The 23,321-nt window shown below is 32.6% G+C and overlaps 1 long non-coding RNA gene across 1 annotated transcript in view; it reads left to right on the top strand.

The window, feature by feature from the left end:
• The window catches only part of LOC144615051 (uncharacterized), a 54,300-nt gene extending 32,045 nt beyond the window's left edge, over window positions 1-22,255 (top strand). The window contains exon 3 of the long non-coding RNA XR_013553399.1: window positions 22,223-22,255. This is a non-coding gene — a long non-coding RNA (uncharacterized LOC144615051). The remainder of the gene's footprint in view (window positions 1-22,222) is intronic.
• The last annotated feature ends 1,066 nt before the right edge of the window (window positions 22,256-23,321 follow it).

Below are 23,321 nucleotides of genomic sequence, written 5' to 3'. Positions count from 1 at the left end.
TTATATATATATATACATATATGTGTGTGTGTGTGTGTGTGTGTGTGTGTGTGTGTATTACTCAGCCATAAAAAGAATGAAATCCTGCATTTAAAACAGCATGGATGTGGGGCACCTGGGTGGCTCAGTTGGTTAAACATCCAATGTCAGCTCAGGTCATGATCTCATGGTCTGTGGGTTCAAGCCTTGTATTGGCTCTGTGCTAACAGCCCAGAGTCTGGAGCCTGCTTCAGATTCTGTGTCTCCCTCTCTCTCTGTTCCTCCCCTGCTCAAGCTCTGTCTCTCTCTCAGAAATAAACAAACATTTAAAAAAATTAAAAATAAATAAATAAATAAATAAATAAATAAATAAATAAATAAAACAGCATGGATGTAACTAGAGTGTATTATGCCAGGCAAAATAAGTCAGAGAAAGACAAATACCATGTCATTACATTCATATGTGGAATTGAAGAAAAAGAACAAATGAACATGGGGGGGAAAAGACAGAAGCAAACCATAAAACAGACTATTAACTATAGAGAACAAACAGGGTTGACGGAGGTAGTTAGGAGGGGGCTGGGTTAAATGGGTGACTGGTATTAAGGAGAACACTTCTTGTGATGAACCCTGGGTATTAAATGTAAGTGATGAATCACTAAATTCTACACCTGAACCCAATTTTACCACATATGTTAACTAATTAGAATTTAAATAAAAAGTTGAAATTAAAAAACAAATAAACAACAAAAGAATATTTCATCAAAAGGGAGGTAAAAGGACACATTGTGCTAAGATTTCTACATTTCATTTGAAGTGGTAAAAGCTTCAGTTTTTATATTACAGTCCCTATAACAACAACTGGAAACCACTATATGTAGATATATAGACAAGAACACAGTATGTAAACTAAAATAGAATAATAAATATTATAAAGTAATCAAAATATAAAATTAGAAATAAGTGAAAAACAGAGGCAACAAAACAAAATGGTACATTTGATTTATGGTACCAATATCAAAAATTACATTAAGTCATCTAAACACACAAATTAAAAGACAGACACTGTCAGTCTATGTAAAATATGGCCAAACTCTTGGTGGTTTAAAGATTATTTATGATCCTATTTTTCTTAATTTTTCCCGTAGGTTTTCCGTGTTACATAAACTACATTGTTTTATACACTGTTTTACTGTTTCCCTGCAAGCATTGCTTTTAAAACTGTAAAGATTATTCCTAAGGAGATATTTGCATGACAAAAAATTAAGGGTTTTCTAATTAAACCATAATTTTGAAACATGTAAAGAAAAAAGGAAGGAAAAGAAGAGAGGGAGAGAGGGAGGATGCAAGAGAGGGAGGGAGATAGAAATAAGTATAGACATATGGAAAAAGAAGGAAGGTAGAAAAAAGGAGAGAAAAATAGGAAAGTTTAATCACTATTTTGATAGCTTTTCGATTACTTTCAGACATTTATTTTTAGCTGATCGAGATTTCTATTTTTAGATAATGAATATTCTTCTTCTTTCTCTTTATAAAATAGAACCCTTTCCATCTCTTATGTCAGTAAGGAAAACAAAAAATACACAGAACATATTTTTTCATCACTTAGAAAGTAAAGCGACAATATAGAAGTGTAGTGTCCTTTGTGTAAAGAATTTGAGGGGCAATTATTTTACAACAATTTTGCTGTAAATTAAGGTTCCTAGTCTTTCTTCATCTGATAATATTTCTATGCTCTCATTCCTGGAAAATATTTTAACCAGATACAGAATTGACTGTTTTTTTCTTTAAGCATTCTAAAGATGTTGTGTCATTTCCTCCTGGCCTCCATAGTTACTGATGAGCAATCTTCTGTTGCTTAAATCACTACTCCAAGTAAACAGTCATATTTCTCTAGCTGTTTTCAAGATTTTGCATTGTCTCTAGTTTTTTTGTTTTTTTGTCTTTTTAAAAGTAGTTTATGCTGTGTTTGTGTGTGGATTCCTTTGGTTTTGTTCTACATGGGGTTCACTGACCTGGGAGTTGCCATACTTGTTGGTTCACTTCTCAGATTATTTGGTGTGCTGTTTATGATGGGATCCACATATGTGCAGCTCATGGTGAACCCCAGAGTTTATTTTTTAAAACTGAATGAGTTTATTTTCAGGGTTCTTCTCTGAGATCTCCAAGGTCATTTCTGTTTCTTGTGACCCCCTTTTCAATTATACGGCCAGAAAGTGAAATCTTTAGTCTCCTCACTCTTTATGAACTTACGTGACCTTGATCTCTCATCTGGGGCAAAGTAGCATGAAAACCAGAAAAAATTCACTGCATTATTACTAGCAAATAAATTATGCTGGTAAAATACAAACAACCAAAATACTCAAGAACTCTTTACTTTTTCCTCTATTTACATTTCTGATAAACTTTTAGTTATCCATCCTTGAAGGATATATCTAAAACACTCTAATTTATTTAACTCAACATTTTTCCCCAAATCTAGCTGCTATATGATATATAGCAACTTACTATATATTAAATATACAAATGATGTTTCTATTGTTATAGTGTAGACTAACACTTATAGTGGATTATTGCAAACCTAAACTACTTTGACACTGATATAGTATGATAAAATTCTAGAATCTTTGGCATAGTAACTAAGCTATATGTATGATAAATTTTTTGGAAAGAGTTGATTTGGAACTCGAGCTCTATCTTTAAACATTAGAATTTTTGAAGACTATATAAATGGTGAGTAGATGAGGGAGGGTAGCAAATAAAATATTCCAAGAACAGCGAGTAGCATATTCAAAGGTACAGAGCCTTAAAAGAAAACCAGGAACTTGCAATCCTTATGGTAAATCCTTAATGATTTTGTTGAATGTTAGTGGGAAGGGGCTGTGGTTAAAAACTTCATAGGATTCTGGTCTTTATTCTCCAGCGTAGGTGTGATTATCACCTTTTCTATTATCTCAAGGCTTTTGTACTTTTTGTTTCCTCTGTCTTGACCACTATTAATGTCTCTGAGATTTGGGGGCTAATTTCTTCTCACCATTCAAGTCTTTCAATTATGACCTATTGAGTAGGGTTTTCCCTGACACCCCCATCTAAAGGAATTTTCATTCTCATCACTTCATCTTAATATATTACTTTTACAACACTTTCCCCTATTTTAAATTAACTTACTCATGTAATAATAGATTTTTTGTCTTTTCTCATTTGTAAAATGTGCATAATATGGGAGGGAGACCCTTGTCTAACTCAAATTCTAGATCCCTAATCACCTAAAAAAATTCTAGCACATTATATTCTATGAAAAATAGATCAATAAATGAATATTATATAAATACATAAGTAAATTATGAGGTGCCTTGTATATCCTATTAAGGAGTCTGGAATATTCATTTTTGTGAATTGGCAAGTGATCAAAATAATTGAAATGGCTATTGAAATATAAAGTTATTTTGTAGATGATTACTTTAGCAGTGTGGAGCATGCAATAGAAAGAGCAAGTGTATGGTCAGGGAAGTATAAGAGATGTTGCTTATACATATTTTCACAATACCTGATACATAGTTGGTTCTCTATAATCGTTAGTTGTTTTTATTAATCTCTCAAGATAGCAAAATAGACTTTGCTTAAGCATTTGCATAGATAGAATTTTCTCTGGAGAAGTAGTAACATTTGTCATAGCTAATTATTTGTCATTAATTAAATTGCCTTTAAGGGCATTTCCCAAAATGATGTGTCTTGGGACACCAAAGCTCTGGGGCAAAACTAGAGTTTAAATCAATTTTTTAAAATTCCGGTGGTTAAATATATTACTAAAATATTGGTTTGAACAAAGATAAGCTGCTTTCTTAAAACTGACCATTATGGGTACTTTATATGCTAATATTTAATGTAAATCTTTAGAAAGTGTTGCTTTATGGAGAATTTCTTAAACTCCTTTGGCCATTAACTCTTTCTCTACCGTTGACTGGTTATTACATGATCATTCTGAGGGACACCAGCAGTAGCTGGAGAAATGCTGCTTCAGAATTTTAAGTGTTTACATTTGGCTAGCATTATAAATCTTGGTTTCACCTTTTAGGGGAAAAAACGGTTTTCAGGACTACTGGAAATTTTGGTGTGAGGTTTGTTTCATCTTTTTCAAGTTTATTTATTTATTTTGAGAGAGACAAAGACAGTGCAAGTGGCAGAAGGGCAGAGAGAAAGGGAGAGAGAAAGAATCCCAAGCAGGCTTTGCACTTCCAGCACAGAACCCGACACGGGGTTTGAACCCATGAAACCGTGAGATCATGACCTGAGCCAAAATGAAGAGATGGACTCTTAACTGACTGAGCCACCCAGATGCCCCTCATCTTTTTCAGTCTTGATGTAATTTTATCACTGCTTTATAAAAGCTAACATAACATTCATTATTATAATAGTACACTAGAACATTCGAAAAAATATCACACAAACTGATTTTCTTGTTTTTTAAAAGTGTTCAACCAAAATTTTGGTAGTATTTTTTAAATTTCATTACATAGGCTTTTGTTTCATTGCTACTCAACACTACTCAACATTTCTTCTCCTTTTACAACTGCTTCTCAATCTAGGAAATATATCTTAATAATCATTAGTGAAACCTACCTGATTTATATTGAAAATTGAATTTTCAATGCCAATAAAAATCAAGTATGAGACAAATTCAATTAATTTTTAAACTTTTATTCAAATGTGTGACCATCATTGTAGACTCTTCTATTTAAATTTAGTGGAATAATTAATTAACCCATTCGCAGAAATATAATACTATAATGCAAGGAATATAGGAATGGAAGAGATGCAAGGGAACTTAGGTATCTAACTTTAAAGACATCTTTTTGATCAATGCTTGATGAGAAATATTTTCAACTATACAGTTTATCTCTCTATTAAACATTTCTTCAGAGGTGTCTGGGCGACTTAGTCTGTTAAGCGGCCTACTCTTGATTTTGGTTCAAGTCATGATCTTCTGATTCATGGGATGGAGCTCATATTGGGCTCTGTGCTAACAGTGTGGACCCTGCTTGGGATTCTCTCTCTCTCTCTCTCTCTCTCTCTCTCTCTCTCTCTCCTCCCCCTCTCAAAGTTAAAAAGAGCATTTCTTCAGAAAGCAGATTTATTTGTTTTATATATTTTATGTAACGTATGGAATAAATTAGGCTAAAATAGAGTTAAACTCATTAAATATAAAGTTCAATACTTCCTCTATTTTTGTGAGATAACATTGAGTCCATTACAAACAAAAGGTAAATAAAATATAAAGAGTAGACAAAAACACTGAATCAAAAAAGATACATGCACGTCTACATTTATTGAAGAATTTTTGTAATAGCCAAGATATAGAAGCAACCCAGTATCCATTCAATAGGTGAATGGATAAAGATGTGGTGTTTATGTGCACGCGCACACACACACACACACACACACACACACACACACACACCTCTCACTGGAATATTATTCAGCCATAAAAAAGAATGAGATCTTATCATTTGCAACAACATGGATGGACGTAGGTGAGAGTGTTATGCTAAGTAAAATTAGTCAGACAGATGAAGACAAATACCAATGATTTCACTTATCTGTGGAATCTAAATAAACAAATAAATAATCAAACACATAAAAAGCAGAAATAGACCCATAAATACAGATAACAAGGGATGATTGAAAGAACAGAAGGTTGTGGGGGGATGAGCAAAAAGGGGGAAGGGGAGATACAGGCTTCCAGTTATGGAATGAATAAGTCACAGGAATAAAAGGTACAGCACGGGGACAGAAGTACTGTATGGTGAAAGATTGCAGCTACACTTGTGGTGACTTTGTCAAATAAAAATATACACCTGAAACTAATATAACATTGTATGCCAACTATATTTCAATTTTTTTAAGTAAAACTTTTCATATTTAACAAGCTAAGTATACATTATTTAGTTATTAAATTATATAAATAACTACAATGTAAATTAGAAAGGGATAATTACAGCAAATGGTTATTAATAAAGTATAAGATAATTCAGAGGAGGAATAAATTACTGTTTTCTCACAAGATCTTAAAAGACATTGCAGGGGAAATGGTGTATATATAGTTAACATTCCAAAAGAAAGAAATAATTTAGCCTTTTAATTTTTTCTTTTACCTACTTTCCTATCTACTTACCTAGTTAGATATGAGGTTTAAATATAGAATTGTACCCTTTATAGTCACTAAATAGTAAGAGAGTGATACATCTGTTAAACTCTCAAAGGCTCAAGTAATTTTATTTAAAACTTTTTGATTGAAAACCAATGCCAATGTTTTACACCTAGATTTACCTTTATCACCATCACTTTAGAGGACAGATTTCTTTCGGTACATTTTTTCGAGTGAAAATGATACATTCAGTGCAGATAGTGTCCATCTTTTAAGGTGAAGATTTGAGTCTTCAAGTAGTTTAGAATATACTGTAATCTCAGATATATAACACGAAAATTAAATAGCTAATAATAATGATATCTCTCACCAAATGGCACCAGTATGAAAAACTTAACTCAGGCATGATTTTTATCTAAGAATGATTTTTCTCTATGTAGGAAGAATATCTTCTTGGCAAAGTGGACATTTTCCAGAAAGCACAAATGGTATATTAAAAAAAAAATACAACATAATCAGATACCAGATCAAAAGATATAAACTTACGGATTAATAAAGACAATAGTGACAGTTTTATTTTCTACATCTATATGCTAAATATACAATCTGAAATATTGAATATTCATTATCTCTTTGCTCCTTTTTTAAATTATCAAATAGGAACCAGATTAAAGTGCTAACTTTGTACTGTATATTAAATATCTACTGAACAAAATGGTAAAGACTGATAGAGAATTACATTGTAGTATGGATTAATATTTTAATCTCAGTTATAAAAGATAAATCCTTGTGTGTTTACTTTAATTATTATAAGTAGTTTAAATTAATTGAAATGTACTTAAAGATTTATATACACTATAGCTAAGATCTTAAAGTAATTTTAATTAGCAGCCTCCATCATAAAAACAATATTTATTTATTTTCCTTTATTATGGTAAAGACTGGTCTGGTTGTTTCAAGATTAACTAGGACATATGAATTCCTATTTATATGGTTTCTTTTTTCTTCAGTTTTTCTTGGCTTTTCTTTTTTATACACATTTCGTATAAAATGTCCATGTTAAATAACTATATTATATTATACTTTCTCCTGCATACATTCCTTTTAAATTACAGAAGCTATTTGTAGGGAAAAATTTGCATGTCAGAAAACAATCATTTCTCAAAATAATAGCTAGAAAAACTGCCTGACCTAATATGCAAATATTTCTGAGAAAGCAAGGGGTGTTCAGGATGTCTTGAGCTCAGTTTTATCCTAAGAAAGGAGTTTGGGTTATTAAAACATCTGAATGTGAATTTAAAAATATTTAGAAGATTGGAAATTTTTGCATATCAAGTCAGATAGTTATTTTAAACAGTGCTTACTAAGGAATTGAACATAATTTTATTCCATTATGTTATACTCTAGTCTGCATTTTGGAAATATCTGCCATAAATTTGTAACTCTGGAGAAAAATTCCATAATTTACCAAGTCCTTGGAGCTGATAATGCCTTTTTTGTTTAAGAAATAAATTTACTTTTCAGTTGAAGCTGGAATAACAATTACAATTTTATGAACTTATTTCAAGCTCTAGGATGTGGATATAAGATATATATAACATATGTATAACATACACATGCATACCCTCCTATATGTATAGCTGCATATATGCATAGATTATATATATATACATCCATATATATGTGTGTATTCATATGTGTATTCAATTTATTATTTATATTTATTTATATTTTGGGTAATATGTTAGATATATAAAAGTGATCATTTTAACCTTGCAGATAAAGAAGATTTTTACCTCTTTGCAGAAAGCATAATTCTGGAAGCTTTATGATTGACATGTGTAACATATGATTGAAAATCCAGATCTCATGAAAGAGGGTTTTGCCTTTAAAGCTTTTTAAAAAGTAAGATGATCACATGGCTTAAGCTTGCTTTCTGTATATTATTCCACTTCTCTGAAAATTCCTTCAATATGTATAGTTCCTCTACTTAAAATTAAATGACCATGTGATCCAGGACAGTTTACTGTTATGAAGGCAAAACTAGCGCCAGAGTCATTTCCCTAATTTTACAAATGCACAAAATGAGTGACATATGGTTACATATTTTGATACTTGTAGCTTCAAATAAAAGAAAATCCAACTTCAAATGGAATTTTATCCTCACACATTTATAATTGTAGCAGTAACAATGGCTCCAGAATTGTCTTATTTAACAGATCACCGGATGCTATCCATGACCCAGTTTCATTCTCTTTCCATTCTGCTGTCTTAAGTCCTGGCTTTATATCAAGAGAACTATAGCATTTTCGGAATTCATAACAAGCTCGACACTATCCAGAGAGACAACAGAAAGTGTGTCTTTCTTTGAGACTCTCTTGCATCTCATTGGCCAAAACCTGATTATCTGTCTATCTCTGAACCAATTACTGTCATGGCAAATGAAAATACTCTTGGAAAAATGAAACACCCTGCTGAAACTGGGTTAGAACTCCCCCTAAGGCACAGGGCTGAAGACAGGAAGGTTAGATATCTGAAAAAAATAGGTTTCTACTGTGGAAAAGGGGAGAATAAATGCTGTGTAGACAACTTCCAAAGTCCACTACTGAAAGATACTTGAGGGGGCAGTACAAGTGAATTACAGTGATACAATTGTTAATGGGTTCAGTCATTATGTATCTTAAGGCACACAGAGATAATTTGAAGAGATAACTGTGATCATCTATTAAATACATGTGGCAGGATATAAGTCACACAGTGAAAATCATAAAATGAATACTGTATTTTATAAAGGTCATCAGATAGCTAAAAATCTGAAGTAGAGTTTTACAGATATTATGAAAGTGCTTAGTAACTAATTGATTTTTGTTTTCTTGCATGAAAGGATACTTTATACATTGTTTCAGTTAGCACACCTTCCCAAGAGCAAAAAACATCTTCGTGTATTGTAGACACTAGAAAGTGGAATCCATTTTAAAAACAAATAGCATAAAGTAAAATGTTATATGATCCTAATAAATGTGAAATCTCTGGAAGAAGAAATAAATCTAGAGGTAGGGAAAATATTATACATAGGCACATAATTTACTTTCTAAGAAATAAATTAGTAACCTATGTTTTTCAACAGATCTACTCATTCCCTTATTCCATCTCTATGCACACAGTTCATATCTATTATGGAATCAGATAAGCAGGATCTTGTATATCAACTCTCCTGGCTTCATTTTCTATCAAATGAACTCTAGAAGTATCACATAATCTCCTCTATATAAAAATCCAAGAATTTGCACAAGTCTGGCATTATATGCATTGATTTCCATATGGTTTCAACATTTCCTTTGGGTGACTTTCTGATTACATTACAGTTCAGCCATGATGAGACAATTGTCATGATTGATTCTTCTGATATCTTATCGATTACTATCATTTAGATGTCAGGGCATAACATTTCTGTTGATAATTTGCTGTTCCTGGTTGTATCTAGTGCTGATAAAATGATGCAAGACATTCTTGCAAAATGTACTTTCTATACTACTTAGTTGAAATATTTCTTTGAATAATTTTTGTCTATCAATTTTCAAAATATGCACTCTTTCTCACCCAGATTCTCCTTTGTTCTCATTGAAATATGAAATAATTATTTTCTAATTTACTGTGCATTTGTGCACAATCAAAATTGTCTTTAAATTACATAATAAAATGTAGTTATCAACATAGCATGTACTTTATTCTCTGAAGCGTGTATATAAATATAGTATTTTTTCCTCACTGATCAGAAATTCAGATTTATCTAAAATCCCTACCCATCATTACCACAAACAAGATTCAGAAAGGTATATTTTCATAAAGCAAGGAAAAGTTACATACAAATGCATTATAAGGTGGAAATTTAACTTCAAATACTAATGCAAAATTCTAGAAAGTTGTATTAGACAAATGTGCAAATTAGAAATTTATCTTCCTACATAAAATCGGCCAAACATCATGGAAAAGTATGAGCCACCAGATTAATATTTTTATATATTTCATATGAAATATTAAGGATATATAAAATATAATATTTATATATTGTGCTCTAATATATATTATATATAGTATGTAATATATAATAGCCCTATATAAATATTATAATAACACAAATAGCAGATATATACAAATTTATATTTATGTCTTCTATTATTTTTTAAATTTAATGTTTATTTATTTTTGAGAGAGATAGAGACAGCATGAGTGGGGGAGGAGCAGAGAGGGAGACACAGAATCCGAAGCAGGCTCCAGGTTCTGAGCTGTCAGCACAGAAACCCATGCAGGGTTCAAACCCTCGAACCATGAGATCACGACCCAAGCCAAAGTTGGACGCTTACTTGACTGAGCTGTCCAGGTGCCCCATCTATATCTTCTATTCTATGTCTATTTAAATTTCTATTTTTCTGGAGACTTCTGACTGACACATCGAAATGAAGCAGATCTGAGGGCAAAAGGATGAATGGATGAGAATGTAAGAAATTTGGGGAGCTGGAGAATATATCTTATCTTAAATGTGCTGTTGGTTTCACAGATTAACTGTCCAAAGCCATTTGTACACTTTAAATAGGTAATGTATTTATGTAAATTATTTCTTAATAAAGTTTATAAAAGAAATAAAAGAGTGACAACCCAGAAAGTAGTCACAGCTTCATAAAGAACAATCTTTCTATCATGTGAACTTTTGGGCATAAGCCATGTCCCAGTCATGAACCAATCCATGCCCTAAATTTTGATCAACGTTGGAAGTAGAAAAAAGCTGAGAGAAAAGAGAAATTATTCTCTGTCTATTTTTGCCAACATGAATGAAATAAAAAGTAATTTCTAAAACTTCTACATATCCTCCTTTACCACTGGGGCACTGAATGATGAATATGGAGGAAATCCTTTGATGATCAACAAATACTCTAAGAAACCTAGGGGAACTAAAGTCTCAGCAAACAATGCATCTCAATCTTCCATTATCAACACAAATTGCTATTTTTTTATTGGGTGTTTGCTTGATTTTTTTGAAGATTTTTTCATGAGGAAATTCAGTAATTCCCCATTCCTTGAGTTGTGGATGTCATAGTGTCCTTTATCCTCAAACATACCACAGGAGTAAAAAGTGACTCACATTGCATCAATTATAATAGCATATGTCTTCAATCATAGTAATTGCATCATTCATGGACATTCAGAGTCCACCCTTGAAATCTGATAGGTGAACTTTGGGGCTGATAGGGAATTTCTTTCTTTTTGAATATTGTTACACAACTTTTAGGTTTGGGATTGTCAGAAGTCACCATATGGAAAGATCTTCACTGACAGTGAAGCTAATTATAGAGAAATGGAAATAGGGAGAAAGGAAGAGAATAGATGATCAGAAAAAAATTTTAAAAAGGGGTGAATGGTTATTTTTTAAAATATATAACAAAAATTCCAATTATATCAATGACAATTGTAAGAATAATAACATCTAGAAATAACCTTAATGTACACATATATGTTACACATCTCTGTGAAAAGAGCATAGATCTTTTTATCTGTAGCATCTAGCATAAAGTCTGATACATAGAGATGGCTCTGAAAGCAAATGTTGAATAAAAGAAGCAATTACATGGATGTTCAAAATATATTACTTACAATTGTGGGTGTGGGGGAGGGGGAAGAATGCCGTCATGATTCACGGGTACATATATTCACTTGGAAATTATTTCACTTTTTAATTTTTGGATAGCCACACGTGTAGAGACTAGGGTAACATGTTCTACTTCAATATATACTTAATCTAATGAGTATAAATTCAAACAGACATGAGTATAGCACTTTTATGGACTATCATTCTTGTAAGAAGCACAGAGATTCCCTTAATTTTTCATTCTTAAGGGAATACATTCTAAGGAATCTCAATATGCTCAAGGACAACTTGAATTATGTGTCTGGAATCTACTCTATATACAGATAAAGCAACAGACAGACCAAAATATATTTCCTTCAAATATAATTCAGTTGTCTGCACAATATTGAAAAGAGCTTGGACTTCTGTATATTGGTCAATAAATATGTTTATTAGAATGGTTACTGAAATAACATAGAATTTGCCATAAAGGAATTACTATCCAAAATTTTATCAGTATAATTCATTATAACATGTGCTTGACATTTTCATTGATATAACAGATGTATATTTCTGGGTATCAGATTTTCAAGAGAGTCGAATATGCAAGCTGCAATCAAGACAATTAGGTTTGTAACCAGCATAACTGTTATCACCTAAAGGCTTTTATTTCATAAAAAAATTAAACTTCTTTAATTAAACCATTTTTTGGTTTTCATAAGTTTTTGCTTATTTCATTACACATCTAATAAAATTTTCAGACAGGCTCATGGACTCAATCAATAAATTCATTGATCAAGGTTTCTACTTTTAGTATATCTGTGTAAGTCCACAACAGTCCATTCCATCCCCTAATAACAAAGTGCTCAAGATAAGATAAAGAAAACAACCATATGAGTATTTAGAGTAGTAAACAAATGCAGGCTGATTGTGGGAGGGAGTTAATTATTGTAAGTAAAGTCAAACAGAACCCCACACCCCATTATATTCTCAGAATATGACCCTTACCTTCAGTTGCCATCACCATCTTGGACCTTCAGCATTTTTTATTTTAATTAAAAACAATCTTCCATTATTATTATTATTATTATTATTATTATTATTTAAATACCTTTGGGTGATAATTGATTTTCCATGCATAATTGCAGGCATACACACATGCTTTTATTTAAGTATTAAAATGGCTTCATAAGTCTTATTCTTTATAACAGTAAATGCTGGAAGTTAAGTGACTGAGGTCACATGGAAAGGACTACTAGTACATAAGTATGTACTAGAAGAGCCCAGGCAGTCTTTTTTTTTTTTTTTTTTTTTAATGTGAAATACACTTAATTTATAATTGACCATTTTAAACTGTATTTTCAAGTGGATTTTGGTGCATTTACACCATTGTGCTACCACCACCTGTCTCTAGTTTTAAAACTTTTTCATCATCTCAGAACAACCCATATGGTTGACTTCCCCCCAGTCTCTAAAAACCACAAATCTAAGTAATTGCCTAATCTAGGTATGTCATACAAAAGGAATCATTAAAGTGTAACCTTTGCAACTGCTTTCTTTCACTTAGCTTAATGTTTTTGAGATTAATTCCAGTTGCAGTATGTAGCAGTTTTTAATTTTTACGGCTGAGTAATATTCCATTGCATATCTATACCATAGTTTGTTTATTTACCCATCCATTGACAGACATTTGGGTTGGTTGCAACTTTGGGCTATTATGAATAATGCTGCTATAAACGTTTATGTACAAGTATCTGTGTGGGCACATATTTTTGCTTCAAAGACTTTGTCTATTAATAGTGTATGATGGAACAAATAAACTGGTAATGTGTCAGTCATTAAATGCCACTATGCTTAGATCTTGAGGAAAATTATAGTTGCCATGGTTTATAGCTAAACAGAATGACTTGACTTTTGGAGTCAGTGAATCTGTGTGTAAAATATGAAGACACTTAGTTTAGAAACATGAAACTCTAGGGTTATTCACTGATACTTATTACTTGGAGAAATTGTCATTTGATTTAAGTCTCCACAGGCTATTCATTTCAAATGTATATGTGAAGTACTTTTTATGGCCAGGCACCGTTTTAGGAGTTACAGATTTAAAGATGCAAGTTCTTTATTCTTGTTCTCATGAAGTCTGCATTACCAAAAAATAATAAAAACATCTAAATACAATAAAATAATTGTTTAATGGGTGTTTCTAAAAACTGCAGTGGAAGCATAAGGGAAAGAAGAACTGAGTTTGCCTAGAGGAGTTAACATTTTGCTGAGACTTAAACAACAAATAGTTTCCTAAGTAGGCAATCAACTGGAGACTTTTTCTGGTAAATTTAATAACATAAAGGCAACACGGCAAAAAAGAACACTGTTTTGAAGATCATCAGCAGTCTGTTATTGTTGAAGTATACAGAAAAGTCTAAATCATCAAGGTTCCAAAAAACCAAGCAGAGACATATAAAGTTTATTCTTTAGGTGATAAGGAATATGCAGACAGCCACAAGAAGACCTTTAGATTTCAGTCCATATTTTCCAGAGACTAACTTGAAGATCTAAAAATATCACTCTAGCAACAATGCATTAAAAGAAGGAAAGGACTGGACATAGATGCCAGGAGAGTATAAAAAGGTCATCATCTAGCTGAGAAAGCAAGATGTCCTAAAGTAAGACCTAAGCAGTGCATATATAGAAGAAATGAATATAAAAAATATTTTTAATCTAAATTAAAATGATTTAAGAATCAATTGTACCTTGGGAACAACAAATATAATACCATATGCAAGAATTTTGGTAGTGCCTTTCACTGTTCTAGAAAATACAGAAAGATAAGCAATTCTGAAGAAAGAAGATGGTCTTAGTTTGAACATATTTAATTTCTCTTTTGTGAGTGTCATCAGGGTGAATACATGTTAGGGTGGATCTGGATCTCAGAAATAGTCTAGTTTGGAAACACAAAGTTAGGAACCTGATCACATAGGTGACTGGAGAAATAGCATAATCACCGTAGAAACGATTTCAAGCCATTCCTTCGAGCCATATTCCTGCCTTTCTAATTCAAAGTATGCTTCAGGTCCTCAATTTGATATATATATTTTAAAAAGCTGCTAGAGATCAACATTACCATGAAATTCCAAGTTCAAGATAGTGGTAAAGGAAGATCCTAAACTCGCCTTCTTCCAGAGACACAGCTCCTTTTGAAATAATTCCTTCTGAAAAAGATCTGAAAACTAGCTCAACAGCTCTACCACAACAAAGGATGAAAGGACCACACTGAGACAGGTAAAAGATGTAGACACAAGGTCTCACCAAAAACCCCATACAAGTGCAGCGACCCCCCCCCCCTCCAATTGGGAAAGACCTCACAAATATGGAGTTTCTCCCTGAGCAACAAGAGGATTGTGCTACACATCAGGCACATCAACCCTTTAGACCTGTACCAGACAGATGAGCGCCCACAATGTTCGGCTTTGAAAACCAGTGGGGGGATATCCAAGAGAACCAAGAGGCTGTAGGAATTGAGACCAGCTCCTAAAGGCTCATACTCAGACTGGCTTAGTCAATAACACTGTATTGCAAGTTTGAAGGATGCTAAGAAAGTAAATCTTAAAAATTTCTATCACACACACACAAAAAGTAAAAAACAATTTGTAACTTTGTATGGTGACAGATGGTAACTAGACTTATTGTGGTGATCATTTCATAAATGTCTACAAATTTGCATCATTATGTTGTTCATCTGAAGCTAATATAATGTTGCATTGTCGATTATACTTCAATAAAAATTCATCATAAACAAAATTTAAAGTGAAGTATGAGCCTGGTCAAAAATAAATGCAATAATCATTAACAGAAGTTAGCAGTCAATAAGTGAAATACAAAAAAGACTGATATCCTGATATGAAATTTATATATGAAGAAAAACAATTGGGCACCACAGATGTTAAAATCAAACTCTCATAACTAATTTAAATAAATATCAGAATAGAAATAAGATGCTTATAAATTTTTATATACAATGGCATCATTTTTATAATAAAATAAACTTTGAAAACATTAATGATGTTAAGAGACTATTTAAATTATATTATATTCATAGAGTAGAATATTATGTATATGCATATAATATAGTAAATATAAAATAATTTTTATGGCTAGTAAAATATTAAAAATATTATTGTTAAAAGAAAAAATAGCAAAATAGTTATGGACATCTTGTTTCCAATTTATGTATAACTAGTAGAAATATGAATTATTTTTTTGTGCTTTCTTTTTATTTTATTTTATTATTTTTTAAATTTACATCCAAATAGCATATAGTGCAACAATGATTTCAGGAGTAGATTTCTTAATGCCCCTTACCCATTTACCCATCCCCCCTCCCACAACCTCTCCAGTTAGCCTCTGTTTGTTCTCTATATTTAAGAGTCTCTTATGTTTTGTTCCCCTCCATGTTTTTGTATTATTTTTGCTTCCCTTCCCTTATGTTCATCTGTTCTGTGTCTTAAAGTCCTCATATTAGTGAAGTCATATGATATTTGTCTTTCTCTAATTTCGCTTAGCATAATACCCTCTAGTTCCACGTAGTTGCAAATGGCAAGATTTCATTCTTTTTGATTACCAAGTAATACGCCTTGGTGTGTGTGTGTGTGTGTGTGTACACACACACACCACATCTTCTTTATTTATTCATTCATCAGTGGACATTTGGGCTCTTTCCATACTTTGGTTATTGTTGCTAGTGCTGCTATACACATTGGGGTTCATGTGTCCCTTTGAAACAGCACACCTGTATCCCTTATAAATACCTAGTAGTGCAATTGCTGGGTCATAGGGTAGTTCTATTTTTAATCTTTTGAGGAATCTCCAAACTGTTTGCATTCCCACCAGTGGCTGCAGCAGTTTGCATCCTACCAGCAGTGCAAAAGAGATCCTCTTTCTCCACAACCTTGCCAATATCTGTTGTTGCCTGAGTTGTTAATGTTAGCAATTCTGACATGTGTGAGATGGTATCTCATTGTGGTTTTGATTTTCATTTCCCTGATGATGAGTGATGTGGAGCATTTTTTCATGTGTCGGTTGGCCATCTGAATGTCTTCTGTGGAGAAGTGTCTATTCATGTCTTGCCCCATTACTTCACTGGATTATTTGTTTCTTGGGTGTTGAGTGTGATAAGTTCTTTATAGATTTTTCAATACTAACACTTTATCTGTTATGTCGTTTGCATATATCTTCTCCCATTCTGTTGGTTGCCTTTTAGTTTTGCTGATTGTTTTCTTTGCTGTGTAGAAGCTTTTTACTTTGATGAGGTCCCAATAGTTCATTTTTGCTTTTGTTTCCCTTGCCTCTGGAGGCCTGTTGAGTAAGAGGTTACTGCAGCCAAGGTCAAAGAGATTTTTGCCTGCTTTTTCCTCAAGGATTTTTATGGCTTCCTGTCTTACATTTAGGTCTTCAATTTTGTGTATGGTGTAAGAAAGTGGTCCAGGTTCATTTTTCTGCATGTCGTTTTCCAGTTTTCCCAGCATCACTTGCTGAAGAGACTGTCTTTATTCCATTGGATATTCTTTCCTGCATTGTCAAAAATTAGTTGGCCAATTCTGGGTTCTCTATTCTGTTCCATTGATCTGAGTGTCTGTTCTTATGCCAGTACCATGCTGTCTTAACGATTATAGCTTTGTAATACAGTTTGAAGTCTGGGATTGTCATGCCTCCTGCTTTGGTTTTCTTTTTCAAGATTGGTTTGGCTATTCGGCGTCTTTTCTGGTTTCATACAAATTTTAGGATTGTTTGTTCTAGCACTGTGGAGAATGTTGGTGCTATTTTGATAGGTATTGCATTGAATATGTAGATTGCTTTGGGTAGTATTGACATTTTAACAATATTTGTTCTTCCTATCCAGGAGTTTCTGTGCTTTTTTCTAAATGATTTCTACAAGAATATGTATAGATTTTACTAAAATATATTAAAATAGCACAAACAAACTATTAGATTTATGGTAAGAAAGTACTAGGAGAAAACAGATTTTATAAAAATTTTGAAAGGAGAGCACAGTAGTAAGCAAATACCATTATATCCCATAAGATGATGAGTAATATGTGACCATTTTATTTGTCAAATATGAAGGAACTGTAAAATGTGAATTCTATATTGGCATGATTAAGTTGAAAGCCAGAAAAAATTAATGTGTATATAGTTTAAGATAGTGTATCTACTGGCAGCAATTTTGTCTGACTCACTGAAATCTCAGATCTAAAAAAAGGCTAGTATAAAGTAGGTCTACAACAAATGTGTGTAAAATAAGGAAATTAACAGACAAATAACATATAGTTAAAATTTTCTTAGAAAATAATAAATGAGAGTAACATGAAGTTACCATATTCTAAATTGAATACAATGTCTTAGTCTATTTTCAGAAAAGTAGCCTCTGACAAAAGATGTAAATGTAGAAGTTTATTTAGGAAGTCTTGGAATCACAAAAAGAGGAAATGTGGAAAGTGAGACAGGGAGTGGTAGGCAGATACATTTGATGGCCTCTTGATCTGTATACCCTAGTGTCACATCCTTTGTAATTGCTTCCCTTAAGCATGTGAATGGTATATACAAGTTGCTTCTGACCAATAGAATATGGCAAAGGTACTGGGATGCCACACCTGTAATTATGTTGTCATATGGCAAAATAAACCAGTCTTCATCTTCATTAATGTATTCATTCATCCATCCTCCAAATAACTGTTAAACGTATATTATGTGCCAGGAAGAGTAACGTGTAAGGGCTAAAATGAGGGTCCATTATAAAAATTCAGGAAGCTCTAGTCTAAGCTCCATCTCAGAGCTGTCACATTCAACACAAACTGTTTTCTTCTTGAAGGGAGAAGAATGCTTTTGAAATCTTCATAGGAAGATTGAAGATTCTTCATAGGAAGAATGACACTTCTGGCCCCTTTACACAGAGCCACCACACACAGCCATCCCTGTTTCCCTAACTCAGATCTTTCATTTTTCTCTCTTCTTGTGAAGATCTGAATCTAAAAGAGATATCTGCATTCTCATGTTCATTGCGGCATTATTTATAATAGCTGAGATACGGAAACAACAAAACAACTTAATGGCTATTAATGGATGTGAATGGATAAAGAAGATATATTAGATAGATAGATAAAATCTTTTAAAATGCACAAACATATTAGAGGTAAAATACTAATTCAGCAAGGCTATAGGATAGAAGATAAATATATAATGAGTTGTATTTTTATGTCCTCCCAATAAACAACTTGAAAAGAAAATTAAGAAAACAATTTATTTATAGTAGCTACAAAAAGAATAAGACAAGTAGCAATAAATGTAACCAAGAAGATACAAAACATGTACACTGAAAATTTAAAAATACTGCTGGAAGTAACTATTTAGTAAAGTCCTAAGTAAACAGAAATATATTTGTGTTCAAAGTTGTTAAGGTAATAGTGCTTTCCAGAACAATCTACAAATTCAGTGAAATCCCTATCAAAATCTAAGTGGCCATTTTCGCAGAAATGGAAAGCTAATTCTGACATTCATATGAATTTGCAAGTAACAACAAAATATCTTTGGAAAAAAAACACAAAGTTGAAAGGCTCACACTTCCCATTTCAAAACTTATTACAAAGCTATAGTGCTAGCATAACAGTAGACATAAGTAGAGTAATAAATAGCATATAATTGAAAGTCTAGAAGTAAACTCATAGATCTGTGATCTATTGGCTTTCAATAATGGTATGAACACATTCCATGATGGAAAGAATAGTCTCTTCAAAAATGGGTGTTAGGATACCTGGATACCTGCATGCACAAAATGAAATTAAATTTTACCTCACACCATATGCAAAACATAAATCAAAGGGCTAAATATAAGGGTTAGAAGTATAAAACTAGTATGAGAAAATTTAGGGATAAATCTTCATGAACTTCAATTTGATAATTGTTTCTTACACAAGATACAAAAAATACAAGCAACAGCAAGTACATAGATAGGATTTTCTAAAAATTAAGAACATATATACATCAAATGACACTATCAAAAGTAAAAAAAAATGACACAAAAATTTGTAAATCATGTATCTAATAATGGTCTACTGTCTAAAATTTACATAGAACTCATTCAACAACAAAAGACAAACTACCCAATTTAAAAAGGAACAAAGAACTCCTTTCTCCAAAGAATATAAACAAATGGGCAACAGGAACACAAAAATACAACCAACACAATTAGTTATGTGTGCAATGCAAATCAAATCACAGTGAGATCTATTTCACAGATACTAGAATGGCTATAAGTAATATAACAAGTGTTGGTGAAGATGTGAAGAGACTGAAATGCTTGTACATTACTAGTGAAATGTGAAATGGTCATGCTTCTATGAGAACAGTTCATCAAATCCATAAAACATTATACCCAGAATTTCCATATGACCCAGAAATTCCATTTGTAGATATATGCTCAAGAGATTTGAAGACAGATATTCTAACAAAATATGCACATTAATGTTCATTGCAACACTCGTCACAATAGTTGCAGTCAATTCAAGTTTCTATAAACTGATGAATAAACAAAATGCACTATATCCATACAACTGAATTCAGCCAAAATTAGAAATTAATTACTCATATAAGCTACAGCATAGATGATCCCTGAAAATACTACACTTAATGTAAAAAGCCAGATATGAAAGGGCACATATTGTATGATTACTTTTATATCATATTTTCATGACATAAAAATCCATGGAAACAGAAAATAGGTTACTGGTTGCCAGGTGCTATAGGGAGGGAGGGATGGAAATTACTATTTAGTGGGTATAGGCTTTCCTTTGGGATGATGAAAATGTACCAGAATTAGAAAGTGGTAGTGATTACATACCATTGTGAATATACTAAATGCTATAGAATTGTACACTGTAAAACTATCAAAATGTTTAACTCCGTGTGTATTTTACCACAATGAAAAGTATATGAATACCTTACCAAAAATGGATTTTTCATCCCTAAAAATGTATATAACAACCATATTTTCTATGTAAATAAGATAATTTACAAAGAAAGCAAATTCCTAAAAAAAGTTATATGTAGTAAAAGAAAAAGATAATCAGATCATGTCATCTGGCAGAAAATTGAAAAAGTATTCTCTATTGAACAGACAAAATATTTTATGACTTTTGCACAGGACTGGTAGTATGCAAATGGTTTAAAACATGTAAATGAATGGATACACACAGTAGATCCAGAGAAGAGCATACAACTAGCTGTTATTTGAATAAATGAGAATTATTATATCTTATAAAGCCCCAAACAGTATATTCAAAACTTGACTTCCTTATCTTCTTCCAAGTAATTTCTGTTATTATATTCTCTGATTCATTTTGTGGCACATTTCAGAGATTTCAAAGCAGAAACTTGGCATCACCATCCCTTTATCTGATTTTTACCAATACAATGTGTTATCAATTTAGTGTCTTGACTCTGGTTTTAAGAGTTCTGTGGTTTATATACACAATGGAATACTATGTGGCAATGAGAAGAAGTGAAATATGGCCTTTTGTAGCAATGTGGATGGAACTAGAGAGTGTTATGCTAAGTGAAATAAGTCATACAGAGAAAGACAGATACCATATGTTTTCACTCTTATGTGGATCCTGAGAAACTTAACAGAAGACCATAGGAGAGGGGAAGGAAAACAAAAGTTAGAGAGGGAGGGAGCCAAACCATAAGAGACTCTTAAAAACTGAGAACAGGGGCGCCTGGGTGGCACAGTCGGTTAAGCGTCCAACTTCAGCCAGGTCACGATCTCGCGGTCCGTGAGTTCGAGCCCCGCGTCAGGCTCTGGGCTCTGGGCTGATGGCTCGGAGCCTGGAGGCTGTTTCCGATTCTGTGTCTCCCTCTCTCTCTGCCCCTCCCCCGTTCATGCACTGTCTCTCTCTGTCCCAAAAATAAATAAAAAACGTTGAAAAAAAAATTAAAAAAACAAACAAACTGAGAACAATCTGAGGGTTGATGGGGGGGGGGGTGGGAGGGAGTGGTGGGTGGGAGGGAGGGGAGGGTGGGTGATGGGTATTGAGGAGGGCACCTGTTGGGATGAGCACTGGGTGTTGTATGGAAACCAATTTGACAATAAATTTCATATTAAAAAATAAAAAATAAAAAAAGAGTTCTGGGATTCAGACTTAATACATAAAGACCTGAGAGATGCATGACCTACATAAGAAAACATTTTCAAGGACTATCTTCTTATACTCAATTAATTACACAGTTTACTTATTTCTCAATGATCTCTCCTCCATAAATATATAAATTGTGGATTTAAAAATAAGTCCCCTAGTCAGACTCAGTGTACCCTTATAAAAGCATTTTGTGTCCAGCGCTCTTCCTCTAGTAAGTATTAAAGTTTTGCCTATCAATCTGTCAAATCACCACGTTTTGTCCTGATAATATCCTTCGCTCATTTTTAGGTGTCTCTGGTAACAAAAGAAAAATATATTAAGGTATGCTATTAAATAATTCCTTCCTACAAATATTTAAATATTTTTCCATCCTTTGCATTTTATGTTTTATGTCATTTGTGAAGATTTCTTCTATTACCTGAAGGAAAATTATACTCTCTCCTTTCATTCACATTTAATCCATACACTTATATTTTAAACATTGTAAATTTAGATTATAAGTCCTGCATGGCATGGGATATATATTATTTTTCCAGGTATACAGCACTGGGTTAACCTACAACATTTGTGGCACTTATTAGTCAATTTATACATGTTTGTGAAATGTCAGGAGAAAAAAAAAATAGTTTCATGAGAAACATTGCTGAGTCAGCATTTATTGTAACTTCATAAAAACTAAAACAGTGCTATAAATATGGTAGGTTCTGATGATAGCATCTGATCAGTAGCATATCATGAGTTGTTTCTCTTTACAAGTCATTTTTTACTTAAATTAAAGACAAGTTGTAAACAGAAAGTAATAATTTCTTTTTAATTGAAAATTTTATAAAGATAATTATAGATTTACATTTAATTATAAAAAATAATATAGACAGACGCAAAGTGCCTGTCCCTTACAGAATTTCCCCCAATGGTATCTTCATGCAAAACTCCAGTACAATATCACATCAAGAGTTTACCCTTATACAATATACTAATCTTATTTAGATTTTCCCAGTCTTACACTGATTTGTGTGTGGCTATGTGTATTTACTTCTACACAATTTTATCATGTGTAGGTTTGTGTATCTACTACTACAGTCAAATATAGAATAGTTCCATCAATACAAGGATACCTTTTAATATTTTTTTTTTTACATTTATTTATTTTTGAGAGAGAGAGAGAGAGAGACAGAGTGTGAGCGGGGGAGGGGCAGAGAGAGAGAAGGAGACACAGAATCTGAAGCAGGCTCCGGGCTGTGAGCTGTCAGCACAGAGCCCGACACGGGGCTTGAACCCATGAACCCTGAGATCATGACCTGAGCCGAAGTCAGATGCTTAACCAACTGAGCCACCCAGGCGCCCCAACAGGGATCCCTTTTAAAAAATAACTATTCCTTTTCAAAAC

Source organism: Panthera onca, chromosome F2 (genome assembly GCF_046562875.1).
Source record: "Panthera onca isolate mPanOnc1 chromosome F2, mPanOnc1 haplotype 2, whole genome shotgun sequence".
Taxonomy (NCBI): Eukaryota; Metazoa; Chordata; class Mammalia; order Carnivora; family Felidae; genus Panthera; species Panthera onca.
The sequence above is the reverse complement of the archived record's forward strand: the minus strand, read 5'-3'. Positions and strand labels throughout refer to the sequence as shown.